Raw genomic sequence first — 13,613 nt, forward strand, 5'->3', positions numbered from 1 at the left:
GAAATAATCGAATAATAAGAACCCGAATCAATTTCCATTTCTAATTTTTTCTTATCATACTCAATGATTAAGTTTTTCTTAAACGCAGATTGAAAACTTAGAACATTCAAATATCCGGGTTGAGCATAAATTTTATTTGCACGCTGTTTTTACGATTTAGTTGGGGGTTTTTTCTGGCAAACTTTTGCAATGTTTTTCTTACGATCACACAAGTGGCATATTACATATTTGAATTTATACGTTTGATCCGTGATGGGTCAGGGGATAGAGCGCTCACCTTCCAATGTGGTGAACCGGGTTCGAATCCCAGCGACGGCTGGTCGATACGAATTCCGCATCCGACTTGCAACCACCATAGTGCTGACGTGAAATATCCTTAGTAGTGGATGGATCATGGGTTAGAGTCCCCTTGCCGTCAGGCTAACCGTGGGTGGCTCTCGTGGTCTTCCTTTCCATGTAACGCAAATGCTGGTCAGTTCCATCAAAAAGTCCCCCACGAAAACAAATTTCTCCCTCAATACTTGATCCAGGATTTTTCTTGTCTTTTATATTAGTTTCAAAATGACAAGGCTACTGAGTTGAGCATTAGTAGTCGTAAATTCAAAAATTGGGTCGGCAGTTCAACGACGGTTGTAAAATAAAATAAAATTTACACGTCTGAACGCTCATGTTTACCACCGCAGCTGTAACACATTTTAGAATTATGAGTTTCGGATTTACTACTACCTGAAAAATTAGAATTTTATTCACGTAATCAAGCAGTATTTCTCTCCGACCACGTACCAAATCAATGAATAATTTTTGAATGACTATGTTTTGATTGTGGATCCGCAACTTTAGATGTTACGGCGACCGAAATTATATTTTCAAGTGTAAATTTCGATTCAGCTAACAATCTTCTTTGAATCTCTTCATCGCGAATACCGCAGACTATTTGATTTCGTAAGCATTCACAGATTCTAATATTGACTGAACTCTTTTATGGAATTTAAATCGCTAAAACAACTCCGCAGATTTAAGACAATGTTCTTTCAAAAGCTAAATCCAATCCTCAAATTCTCAGCCACAAGCAACCAAAAGAGTTGCACGCTTTAGATTTTCATCTGAAATAGAATTCACTTCTAAAAAATAAGTAATTTGATCAGTGTATAATTCGAACGAATTTGGATTTGAAGTATCAAATTCCTGAATCAAACCTACCGTCGCCATCTGAATGCTGCTAAATTGAACTAAATCGGATAAAAATATCGCAAATAGCAAAGTTCATTTAAACATTTGAAAACACCTACCGGAAAACATTAAGTAAATAGCTGTACTGGGATCACGTCGAAATTATTCATGACCAGTCTTTGAGAAATTGCATTTTCATTAAAGTCCAGTTGTAGCTCAACTTCCTCAAGGGGTGAAAAATTCCTATCCTCTTCGCCACGTATTATCGCGTGTACATCTTGAGCAGGTATACTCAAGGAATAATCATGATGACTTAAGTTATTATTAATAATCCAACGATTGAAACATAAGTAGAATAAAATAGCATGCTGGCAAAATTTAAACAAAGGAATGGCGGCAAACATGTAAATTCCTTTTTTACTCTCGCTGGATCGAGACGGCAACGCCACTTTTCCGCAACTAAAGACTGTCGTCATGTCGTAAGTGATGACGGAACGTCGGCTGACATCACAGCATCCTAACCCAGTTTACTTTCTGTATTCGTGATCGTAACTCTCGAATATGCAAAACAAGTCGATAGTGTTGACACTCCCCCTTTCCCTCTCCACCTCTTCTCAGTTGCATAGCTGCCAACTCTTCCGGTTTAATAAAGCTTAAATATAGATGGCAGCACTACATATAATTATAAAAATAAAATTTGGAAATAGATAGTCAGNTGATAATTATAAATGAGTTTGACCACCACTACATATAAATAATTACAACGAATATATAAAAGCATACTAATTTTTATGATAGCAGATTTTAACCGAATCAAAATATAAATATATTTTTGAGTAAGAATGTTTTTCGGTGATTGTTTTACTACCACTTGAAAAATCCATTCTCAGAATGAGTTAAAGTTGGCACGTATGCAGTTGTATAGGAATGTATTACTGCATTTTCCATCTTTTTTAACATTTTTCGTATTTACTTGTCAAAAAATATTTTTAAAAGTTTCCACGACGTTTCTTTTAGAACTCTCTTCGATGTATCTAGTTTTCAGTTCCATATAGTTTCCTAACTTAAAAGTTTTCAATCTATTTAAAATAAAGACAGAAACTAATGTGCTTTCTTCTCCTATGGCTCTCCACACGTTAATAGTGAGAGCGTGCGAAGTGTTGTCATAGGTATAGATGAAAGAGCAGATAGCCCATCGAGCCAGGTACTCCGTATTCTACGTTTAAATCAGTACCACTTCAAGGCGTGGTAGAAAGATAGCGATACGTTAAGGTCGATTTTATGTTTTTTGTCTGAAGTAATATTTTCAAAGCGTGTGTATATGAATGTAATAAACTTATAAATTCTTTCTAACAAAACATTCGGACAAAAAATAAACTGACAATATCTCCTTTTTTTTTCTTTTTTTTTTCAAATTCGTCGGAAGCTACGAGTAAAAAGTAGGCGTTACTTATATTCACCCAATTTAAGCTGATGGCGTGCTTTAAAGAGAAATAGGAACTGGGGCCAATTTTTATTTACTTAACATACATGGGAATGGGATTCAATTATGGCACACAATATAATCAGCACACAATATAATCAGCACACAATATAATCATCATAAAATATAATAAGCACAAATAGGTAACAAGTTAAAGGACACAGAATTAATGTAACCGTTAAAAATAAATAAAACTCAGATAACCAGTGAAAGAATGTGGAATTAAAGATTAGTTTTTAAATATAAAGTGAAGTATTAAATAAGCACGAATAAGCTTTTGTTAAGTAAAAACCTAACAAAATGAGTAAAACCAAACAATATTTTTCTAATTAACTGAGTAAATTATTTGTTTCTCCAATGTCAACTTGCTCAACTATACAGTAGACAATTTTTTTTAACATTCTTCTGTTGATATGTAACGTGAATGGGAAATAAAAGGAAATTCCTCGAGATAAAGAAGAAAAATTAGTCTCAATTCCTGTACATTCGTTACCTTTATTATTCTGTTTAATTGGATAATCAATTAAAAGTAACGCCTACTTTTCATATTTTTCAATGCAAGCTGTCATATATGAAATAATAAATTTAGATAAACATGACAATGTTTGACAGTGTATGTTCATATCACTTAATAATTTTTTATTAAAAACAAAAATATAAAAAAAATGCTAAATTTTTAAAAAAATTTAATAATAAATAAAATAAAATAAAATTTCTTCATAAATATTTTTTATTTAATATTAATTTTAAATGTATATTACAGATTTATACGAATAAAAAGTTGTTTTTTTTTTCAAGGAAAAATGTGTATAAAAAACGGTATAATTATTTACAGTCATCAATTATTGTTCAGTAATCAAATGTATTATCTTTCATATTTTTTTCATTAAAAGGGAAAGGTAATTAAGCTTTGAAATATTTATTTAACGTAAATTTTTCTTAATCAAAACTTTGAATCACATATTATTACAGTTATGTTTTGAAACCTTTTCAACAAAAATGAAAAAAAAAAATTTTTTTAAATCCAAATCTTCAAAAGTAACATTTTAAAAATGTTGGATTCTATTTATGAGCAATACCTCAAATGCCTTCATCTATTGACCAATGTCCTAACTTCAAATTACTTTATAACAACAAATTACATTAAACTGTAATTACCCTAAAACTATATAACTAATAATCACATGTTTTGCTTAAATAGCGCGATACTAACACAAACAAGCTTTACTGAACAAACTCACAAGATACTTTACCATATTTACAGGTTGTTCCAGTTAAAAGTTTCAGAGATTTTTAGACAGTTTAAGGTGCATCTTGACGACTCGAAACCACATAGCAACGTAAAGTTGGAAGAGCAATGCTTCGAAGTGCAACAAACAAATCCCGATTTTTACCATGGTTCCTGGTTAAATCCTGGTTTTTACCCCGGCCTGGTAAACACTGGGTTTTCGCTGATAAGAACTCAAGGCTGCTAGTCCCAAATGGGTTTGCTAAGCGATGAACGACTCTTTTTTTTCATTTAAATATCAATATTGCTTCATTAAAACGCTGATTTTGAGAGATTATTATCAGGATGAATTTAAATAAACAAAAAAAAAATTGGGAAACAAAATTTACAGGGTCTTTATAAAGTCCCGGACCCATTTTGATGTTTAATAACTCATAAAATAATAAAGATAGATTAAAATTAATAACATAAATGGTTAAATAGACTCAAAAAATTTCATGACCCTTGTCAATGAACTTCCACGTGTACACCCTTCGTCGCATGGAAAATATCAAGTCGATAGTCAATTTCACGCCAGGTAGCGGCAACCATGTCAGCATCCACAGAGGCTATTGCGGTTGTAATTCTAGCCTTTAGGTCATCATTGTTCGACACGATCTTCCTATAAACATTGTCCTTTATAAATCCCCAAAGAAAAAAGTCCAGCCGCGTTTATCAGGTGATCTGGGTGGCCAAGGAATTGGACTTCCTCGCCCAATCCATCTTCCTGTCTCATCAGTCGTTTACTTAGACATGTTGGAAAACTTCGTATTTCCACAACTAGAAGGGCTTCAGTCACATGTCTTTTTGCAACAAGATGGTGCACCACCTCATTGTGGTATCATCGTTCGTAGTTCTTTGAGTGACAAATGCTACCGTATGTCCATCTTTAATAAAGCCACCTTAATTTCGTGCCGTACCTAGACAGAAATAAAAATCGTATATATGAAAAAGTAGGTAAGGAAACGTAATATCCCAGTGAAATTAAGCAACTTCTGTCCAATAGTCGATTCATCCGCTATATATATAAAAGATAACTCCTAGTATGTGTTGGCTATTGGGCACCTAGGCCGCGAAGTGGACATATCCCGTCTATCTGTACCTTTTAAAATATGAAGTGACACGATGCGGCGGTTAGCTGACTTTTTGGTTCTCTGATTTAACATTTCAAGGTTCTTGCTCAAAATTTTCAATTGTTGATTATAGATGAGGGTAAAATATCAACGTAAGGAAATGCTATGATTGCTGTTTAATCTACTTGATGTAGAGCAGTCTCAGTTGATGAAGTTATGTTGTTTGCGAAATTGAAATTTTAAAGTTGAGATTTGTGGTTGAGATTAAAACTGGAGTTAGATGCTGAAGTTGTGAGGTACACAATATTTAAGTCTGTTAGATTTCAGCTTTAAGAAAAATTTAAATGGAAAGAATTTTAAAAAAAAAAAATTATATTACTGGAATATTGCTGATAAAATCTACCACTTTATTTAAAAATAATAAATTATTATCATTTTCAACTACTCGATTCAATTCGACTGAGTAAACGGAACGAACTAGTGTTAAACCAGCTCGGCTCCGTGTCGTTTATGCGATGCAAGAGGGCGGAGTATATGAGTGAATATAGAACGGAAACTCGAACCCGATGTAAACGTACAGTGATTGAGACGCTAATTAGGGGCGAGCAAAATTGCGACTTCTCTGTTATTTCTACTAATGTGATTTAAAAGTAACAGTGACAAATGGTAGCGACAGTGATTATTTCTACATAAAATTTATCGATATTTTCTATCAATCAATTCGATTAATCGTTATAATTTATTAAATTTTCTATAAATTAATCGATTATATTATTTCAATGTTTCATGTAATCGGTTAAAATAATTAAATTGTTATACCAATTAGATCTGTTTTTGTTAAGTGTCGAGATACTTGTTGTCGACAATGTCAACCTGCATCTATGAAAAGGGAGTGGCAGAAGTCGAATTCTTGGCCATAGATGGCTCCACTGGATAGCACGAGCAATCGCACCACCAGCCTTAATAACTCACGACAACAACAAGCTAAACTTTGTTTCACTATAAGCCGAGTCTATTAGTCAATCAGAACTGCAAGCTTCACAACAAGCATATACCACCACGTTTAAAATTAGTTCTTAGACTCAATTTAGAAGGTTATTTTGAGATATTGCCATAATACATTATAGAATAAAAAACAGACCAGCCATTCAAAAAAATTAAGTGATCCAATTCTTTTATTCATTTATTTTTGCTGACTCTACACACATATATAACGTGGTTGAAAAAAATAGTTCAAAATTTTATTCATAGATGGCATACTCAATTTCATCCATACATGCTGAAAATGTTTGTAAATTATGGATGCATGCAATCCTTTGTATATTATTGACAGTCAAGGTATGTTTATAGAGCACACAGGGGTGAAAATTAATGAAATATTCTATCTTTTTACCTCGTTATAGCACCACGTGAAGGCAAAATTACGAAATATTTTTTCGACTGAAACCTTGGCCGCACTTTCTAAACAATATACATTTGAAATTTTATTTCAATCAGTTTACTTGAACCCTAACTGATCAAATGGTTCTAACACACCTAGGCCGAATATGGTTGAATACCGTCAGTTAACTTTTAGCCACCTTGATTTTCTAAATGATATTTTTATATACCTACCACTAAGCTTCAAAAGGAAAAATTTTTATATAATAAAATCGCGCTTATTACTTTGTATTTTCACATATCTTTTCATTTATTAACGTTACTAGGCTTTACAAAAACAACCGACAAACCGAACAACAGTGCAAACCGAACCTCACGTATCCTAACACCAAAATAACGTGGACCAATACTCAAATCACCAATCTTGACTCAATAAGGAATCAAAGGGCATTGTTTTTCCAATATTGGCCCTATGGATGGTGTTTTCTACTCTAGTCTAGGCAGCTCTTGACCGATATACTTCCGGATTTCAGTGTGTTTTGAAGCCATTTGGCTCACAATGTGATCATAGTATTTTTACTCTCTTGAGAAGTACTTATCATACACGTATATTTATTACCTGATTCGTTATTTGTGTTTATACGAAGAATCGTCATTTGAAGATCTGTCAATTCAAGACGTAAAATTGTCAGAATCGTTATAAAACACTTCTTACCTTGTTAACATTACACCAACTTCACAACGGGTGATTCTGAAAAGTATTCGTGGAAAATCAGAATCAGAATGTAATTAAATAAAAAACGGTGACTTAAATGTTAAGGTTGCTAATTTGATAGACTTACTTTGCTTTTACTTTAATTATTGTTAGTTTAATCATATATATAATCAATGTTAGTTCAAAGTATAACTAAATAGTTTTATTTTGAACAAAGTAATGGTGAATTAAATAAATCAAACAATTATAACTCCGCCCACAAATAAACTGCTAAAGAATTACTTTGATTACCAGTTTTATCTCTTTACCCTGGTTCATACGGTTTAATGCTGGCACGTATTTGTGACCGTCAGCGCGAAAGGATTAAAACTAAATTAATTCATAAGGGCATTCATTATATGCAGAGAAATTATTATTCCTGTGCCCAATTTAACTGCACTGGGAGGAAACAATTTGATGCATTTAAACTTGATATTATATAATTTGAGAGTGGGGTTTTCAAATCTGAAATAATTTTGTGAGAAAAGCGACATATTTTTATCAGAATGATTTTTCTTTTTCTGAATGTACAAGCTTATAAAAAGTGGACAGAAAAAATGTACAAGCTTATAAAAATAGATATATATACATTTACACTAGTGAAAATAACGCTTGCAATATTGTTAACGTGAATATTGCTCCTTTGAAAATAACACTTGCGACAAAAAACATATTCACTTAACGTATCGCATCGTAAACTGAAACGTATTATCGCTTATTTCTACCACTACCTACTCAGAGTAGTGGGGTAACTTAGTATTTACTCGAGTGCCATAGGGTAACTAAGTAAATCCAATCATGATACATACCATTATTCTATTTAAAATGTATTGAAAGTATCCGTTTTAAGCTAAAGGTCTGTAACTTTGGATGCTAAAAATTTGTCCAAAGAGTTGTCAGAAAAATAGAGATCTCCAAAAACTGAGTTAAATTTTCCTCTAATTCTCATTTTCTTATATATTGAAGGGCTTCGCCTAATCTAGTCAATTACTAAAGTAAACACAAATCCATATAAAACATATCCCTGTCTCATCCCAGTTCGTACTGTCCCTAAATTAGTTAACAGTCCATTCACTTCGAAGCACGTTTTTATGCTTATATTTATGCATTTTGTGTAAGCTGGTAAATTTTCCCTTAATTTTCTTTTTTACCCTAGTCAAAAGCTTTCCAAATATAAATAAAATTTTATTATAAAGACGTATTAAACTTTGTTCAATTATATTTCAGAGTATAAAAATACATTGAATCGTCCCGCTTTTACAACTGAAATCTGCTTATTACTCTCTTGACATTTAGTAAATATCGATACTTTTCGACGTTTTATATAACACTTTTAGAATAAGAATCCTTAGTAAACGAAGTTTTTCGGGATCTTGAATGATTTAACAATTTGTGTTATTCTTCTATCCACCTCTTTTGAAAATTTTTAATTTCACTCTAAAGAGGGGCCTCGGAACCGGGAGGGGGCAGAGAAGGTTTTAGCCCCCTCCCACTTTATACATAAGGGGGCACAGTCCCTTCTGAGATTACAATTCGTACTCAAATTTCTCTAATTAAATTTCTGATAGCCTCGACTAGGCATGAAACATTTTGAAATTTTACGTTCCCAGGTAGCCGCCTTTAAATTTTAAAAAAGAAGTCGATCGTAGTTTTTTAATTACTTGATAAAAAATATTAATTAATAACATATTATGGTACTTTGGGATTATCCCGTCGACCTGCCAAATCCTTTGGCTCCAGTTTTTATATAATAAACATTGTAAACACAATAAATAGATCAAATCATAAGAAACAAATAATTAATAATAATTATGGTGAGCCTGAACGTTTATTTTAATTTGATGAAATGAATGCTTTAATGCAAAGAGTGAAGTGAGTTACCCTTTCTTTATCTTCGTGACGAAAAGAGTTGTTACCATAAAGGAACATAGGTGCCTAGTGGTTAACAAACGCAACTGAATTGACTTTAAATAAAATCGCACTACATATTTAAATGAATGCAATTTCAGGGGGAGAAGTAACGCCTACTTTCTACAACGAATAGTAATAATAATCCTATATAAACATTTACGCGATAAATTACCAAAAATTCATTCTTAATTCGGGATTCACCAAAAATTTAACCTCTAAAAGCTGTCAACAATGCAAAAACTACGTCAAAGAGTCAATTTCCCGAGTAAATTTACTGAAAAGATTGCAAGCAAAAGAGCATGTGTTCATTCACCCATTGACGGTGTTGCCATCACTATAATTGACAGAGTTTCTACAATATCTTATAAATGTCCTTGTCTGAAGTCACAAAAAATATAGCATTCGCAGTTTTTTAAAATGGTAACAATATTTAAATTTTGTTTTGTAGAATGAAAATCTGTTCGATTCAAGCACAATTATAAGAGAATCATTACTCTGTTCGAACAGAAAGTAGGCGTTACTTTTCATAAGTATATTCAATATTCGGAGTAGAGTTAAAATGATTCTTTACAAAACGAGTAAGAAATGAAAAGAAAAAAAAAATACAACTTTCGAAAACTTTACAAAATATAAAATGAGACTTGTTGAAATTTAATAAACTTTGACTATATGTATATAGTAAATTTTTTACAATTCATACTTGTGTTATTATCTTCTCTTTATATTATAGGGACAGCGCGAACGCAGTCCCAACTACCAAAAATTATGCACCCCAAGCAATCACAATTTGTGAATGTGGCGAACGTCAACCCACCGAAGTGCAATGATGGGCCTCTGCTCGGGGGAGCCTCCTTGCTGATCAAGGCATCCCCAGTGCCAGGTAAGTATGATCGAAAGCGAAATTATGAAATATATTAAACAAAATATCTTTTTTCCTAACTGGTAACTTAATGTTATTAAATTCTAGATAAATAATGAATTGCATGTATGTAATGTAAAGTATCAATCTTATCAAAGCTAGATATTATCTGTAGTTTGGTCATCGCTTCCCAAGTGGTGAGGCTCAGTGGATAAGTTAAAAGGGTTCGTGAGTACTTTTTGCATCTAGTGATGTGATTTGAAATCTCTGATTATATTTAGATACAAACATATAATTCAGAATTTATTTAATCGTTTGGTTACCTTTATGAAATTATTTCAAGTGAAATAAATGCCAATGAAATAGAAATGGTATTTAAAATAATATAAATATAATATTTCTAAAAGCAATATATTGAATAAATTATGAAAAGAACAAGTGTTTATAAAATATTGCATTAGTATTTCCTACCGCGCTTTTCGAATCAAATTAAAATAATGAAATTCCTTAATAAAATATCCTGAATAACCATTTTCAACGTTCATAGCAGTTCTTTTAAGTTTTTATCTAGAAGTAAACCATAAATGGGCTTATTTTATTCATTTTCAACTTAAGTAGGTATATACACTAAAAACAAATTCATAACTAGACTATATAGCACAAGAACTGCAATTTAATTGTCGGACATAAAATCTAATTTAAGATAAAATGATGAAAAATCTTCATTCCTCTAATTTAATATTTTAAAAACAGTCTTATAGGTAATAATGTTCACTAATACCTTAATACATATTATTTATAAAGTCAGGGTTTTGCCGTAAGAAGGCGGACTACTAGGATTCCGTAGCCGAATACAATTCGTAACCGTTATTTTAAATCATCATATTAATTGCATAAATTCAAAACTACAGAAGTATAAAATACCAAAATAGCATCTTATGGCTTTAAAAAGTTTTATGAATATTCCAATTAATAACTAGTTGCTTTGGTTTGACAGCAACTTGATGTTTCTCACTTCTCTTGATGTTACCTCCTGTGAGGTTATTTTTTGTGACGTTATTTTTTCTCAATAGTAGTTAGTTAAATCAGAAATTTTTAAAACTAGTGGGCTGCGCCCCCTGTTCGCTAACGCTCGCCAACCCCCGAAAATTGCTACGCAATCTTATATGTTTTGTTTCGCAAACCAAGCTCGCTTCGCTCGCTACTAACTTAGGTGCATTGCAAATGCACAAAATTCCAAGAAACTTTCTTTTTAAAAAAAAATTACATCTTTTTAGTAAATACTATAAGTCATTAAAATAAATTTGAATTCAAATAAATGACATGTCATGTAATTCATTATCCTATTAGAAATGTGCTATAGTATAAAATCTTAAGGTAAAGTTTCTAAAACTGATATCTCTTTAAAAAGGTTAAAATTTTGGCGATAATTAATCGTCAAATAAATTGGTAATATATAAATTCGTGAAAAAAAAGCGCTTTCGACAAAATACTAAAACAGAGATTTATCGACAAAGACTACTCACTTCTGCCTAGCTTAAAAGTATGAGATTGCCTCTCTGGTTATTTCAGTTTCCGTTTTTAAAAGCGCTATATGTTGAGCCACCTCACTGGTTTTGGCATGTGACATTTTTATCGGCAATCATTGGTCGATTTTCTAGCGTTGCCATTCGAGGAGTTGCAATTAGGCTTTTTTTTGTCGCAGTGTAAGATTGCATATACATATAGATAAGTAGAATTTTTACTATTTGTTTTTTTTTTTTTTTTTATCTAGACTAAAGAGGTATTAACCTACTTCACCTTTCACTAAGTCACTATATAATTTCAACAATTGTTGAAATTATATAGTGACACGTTATTATTTTTTTTAAATTCTAATTTGTTAAAGTATTACGTTCTGAGCACGGGGTGAATGAAAAACAAGTAAACAATTAAGAAATCAGTACTGAGATACGTTAGAAAGTCATTCTTAAAACTGAATAGCATATATCGACACAATTAAAGAGCTTGATGGAAGAAACAGGTAAGTGAAATTTTTAGGGGAATTAATGAATCAGAGAAAATAACAAAAAGAGGGTGCATCAATATGGGTGTGTTTAACGAACGGTGCCTTTGCATTATTCGTAACATAATTAATCACATCAGTTATTAATATGCTTACCTGATTTTTATATCAAATTAGGTTGTGGTAAATGAAATGAAGCAAAGAATTATTCGCCCCGTCTTTTAACAAACTTGTAATAAAATAGTTTGATTGCATTTTTTTTTTTTTTTTTTTCGTTCTTAAAATTTCCCTTACCTGGTTCTTTCACTAAGGTTTTGAATCAATGTAGCTAAAATAACTTCAATTTCTTTTTTTCTTTTTTAAATTTAATATTATTTGTTGCCATTTTGTGGCTTTACGTTAGTGAAGTAAGCAAAACGCGCTTTTTTTTTGTAGTTCATCCCATTAGAATAAAGATAAAATGTAATTAGCATCACTTGGCATGATGCTATTTCTCGAGGGCAACTCATATTAGTCACAATTTATCACTATCAATTAATTTTCTTCATTACATATCCCTTTCGTGGGTGGATACACTTATTTCCAAAGTATCGGTATAAAAACTGTTTAGTACTGTTTTAATAATCACCAAATATATTAACTTTATATTTCATACCTATATTAGTTTTTTTGGTACTTATTACACAACCCTTTAATATTTGAGTTTTGTGATAATATATTTGTCAGTGACAGCCAACTTAAGCCGATTTTTTTTTAAAATAAAAACATTCTTATCAAAATTTTTTAAAGAATTCTTACTAAAACTTGATAAGGATTTTAGAATATGACCATCTCTTTGCCTGACCTTTAAATAAACTGCTAAAATATATATAAGTAGTAGTGGAACAAAGTTCTTTTAATTCAAATTCAATAAAATATTAATAAACTATCTTTGCTATAACTGAAAAAAATATTTTCTGAAACTATGGAGAACCCTTTGAAGAATTCTCATTAAAACTGCACCAATTACCATAATACCAGTAGTACATATCACCGTTAATAGTACACAATAATTAAGCGCCATCTGTGAATGGGAATTTTCTACGGTTTTTCTAAACGAATTTCCTATTAACCATTTCTCCTTTAACTTTGCTTTCTAGTACACTTATTTTATTTTATTTCATTTAACTAGGAGGCTTCGCCCCCTGCTCGCTGGCGCTCGCCAACCCTCGGAACTGCTTTCGCAGCAATCCGATGCTCGCTTTACTCGCTCATTGGATACGTTCTTAACGTCTAGCTTTTGTATACTTTTTTGAACACTGAAGTTCCGAAAACTTTTCACTGTAGAAAATTCTAAACCTGTGAATTTCAATATTAATTTGAAAATGCAAACAGTTCACATATTTTTCTTAATTACACTATTTTAAATTTCTGTTGTAGAGAAAAGTAACTGTTGTAAGTTTTGTTTTAAAGTCTTTCCCACCAGAGGGCTAAAACCATGCGTTGGTAAACAATATGAAATAGTACTGAACGCCGGATGTAATGCATCGACTTCGATGAAGATAATTTTGTGAGAATTGTTTTGATAATTCGGTGAGAATTCACCCGATTAGACATATGATATGCTCCCTACGTGCTCTTGCGCGCCGAAGCCTATCAATTAAAACGTATTAGCGTTTTATATAATATAGATTAGCCATATGATGCTCACTACGTGCTCTTGCGCGCCGAA

At 31.8% G+C, this 13,613-nt stretch overlaps 1 protein-coding gene and 1 non-coding gene across 3 annotated transcripts in view; both read right to left on the bottom strand.

Annotated features, from left to right (window-relative positions):
* Positions 1–13,613, bottom strand: part of LOC107451212 (uncharacterized) — an 83,803-nt gene that overhangs the window by 13,406 nt on the left and 56,784 nt on the right. Inside the window, exon 1 of one of the 2 annotated variants that reach the window (XM_016067237.3) lies at positions 1,290–1,560. The exons of the other annotated variant lie outside the window; for it this stretch is intronic. The gene's annotated coding sequence lies outside the window, so the exon portion shown is untranslated. Of the gene's footprint in view, positions 1–1,289; positions 1,561–13,613 lie in introns of those variants that run through there. 2 annotated transcript variants of the gene reach the window in all.
* On the bottom strand, positions 9,765–9,926 carry LOC122269585 (U1 spliceosomal RNA). The gene has a single exon (XR_006225275.1). It is a non-coding gene; the product is annotated as a U1 spliceosomal RNA (small nuclear RNA).

The sequence above is a fragment of the Parasteatoda tepidariorum genome, chromosome 5 (assembly GCF_043381705.1).
Source record: "Parasteatoda tepidariorum isolate YZ-2023 chromosome 5, CAS_Ptep_4.0, whole genome shotgun sequence".
NCBI lineage: Eukaryota > Metazoa > Arthropoda > Arachnida > Araneae > Theridiidae > Parasteatoda > Parasteatoda tepidariorum.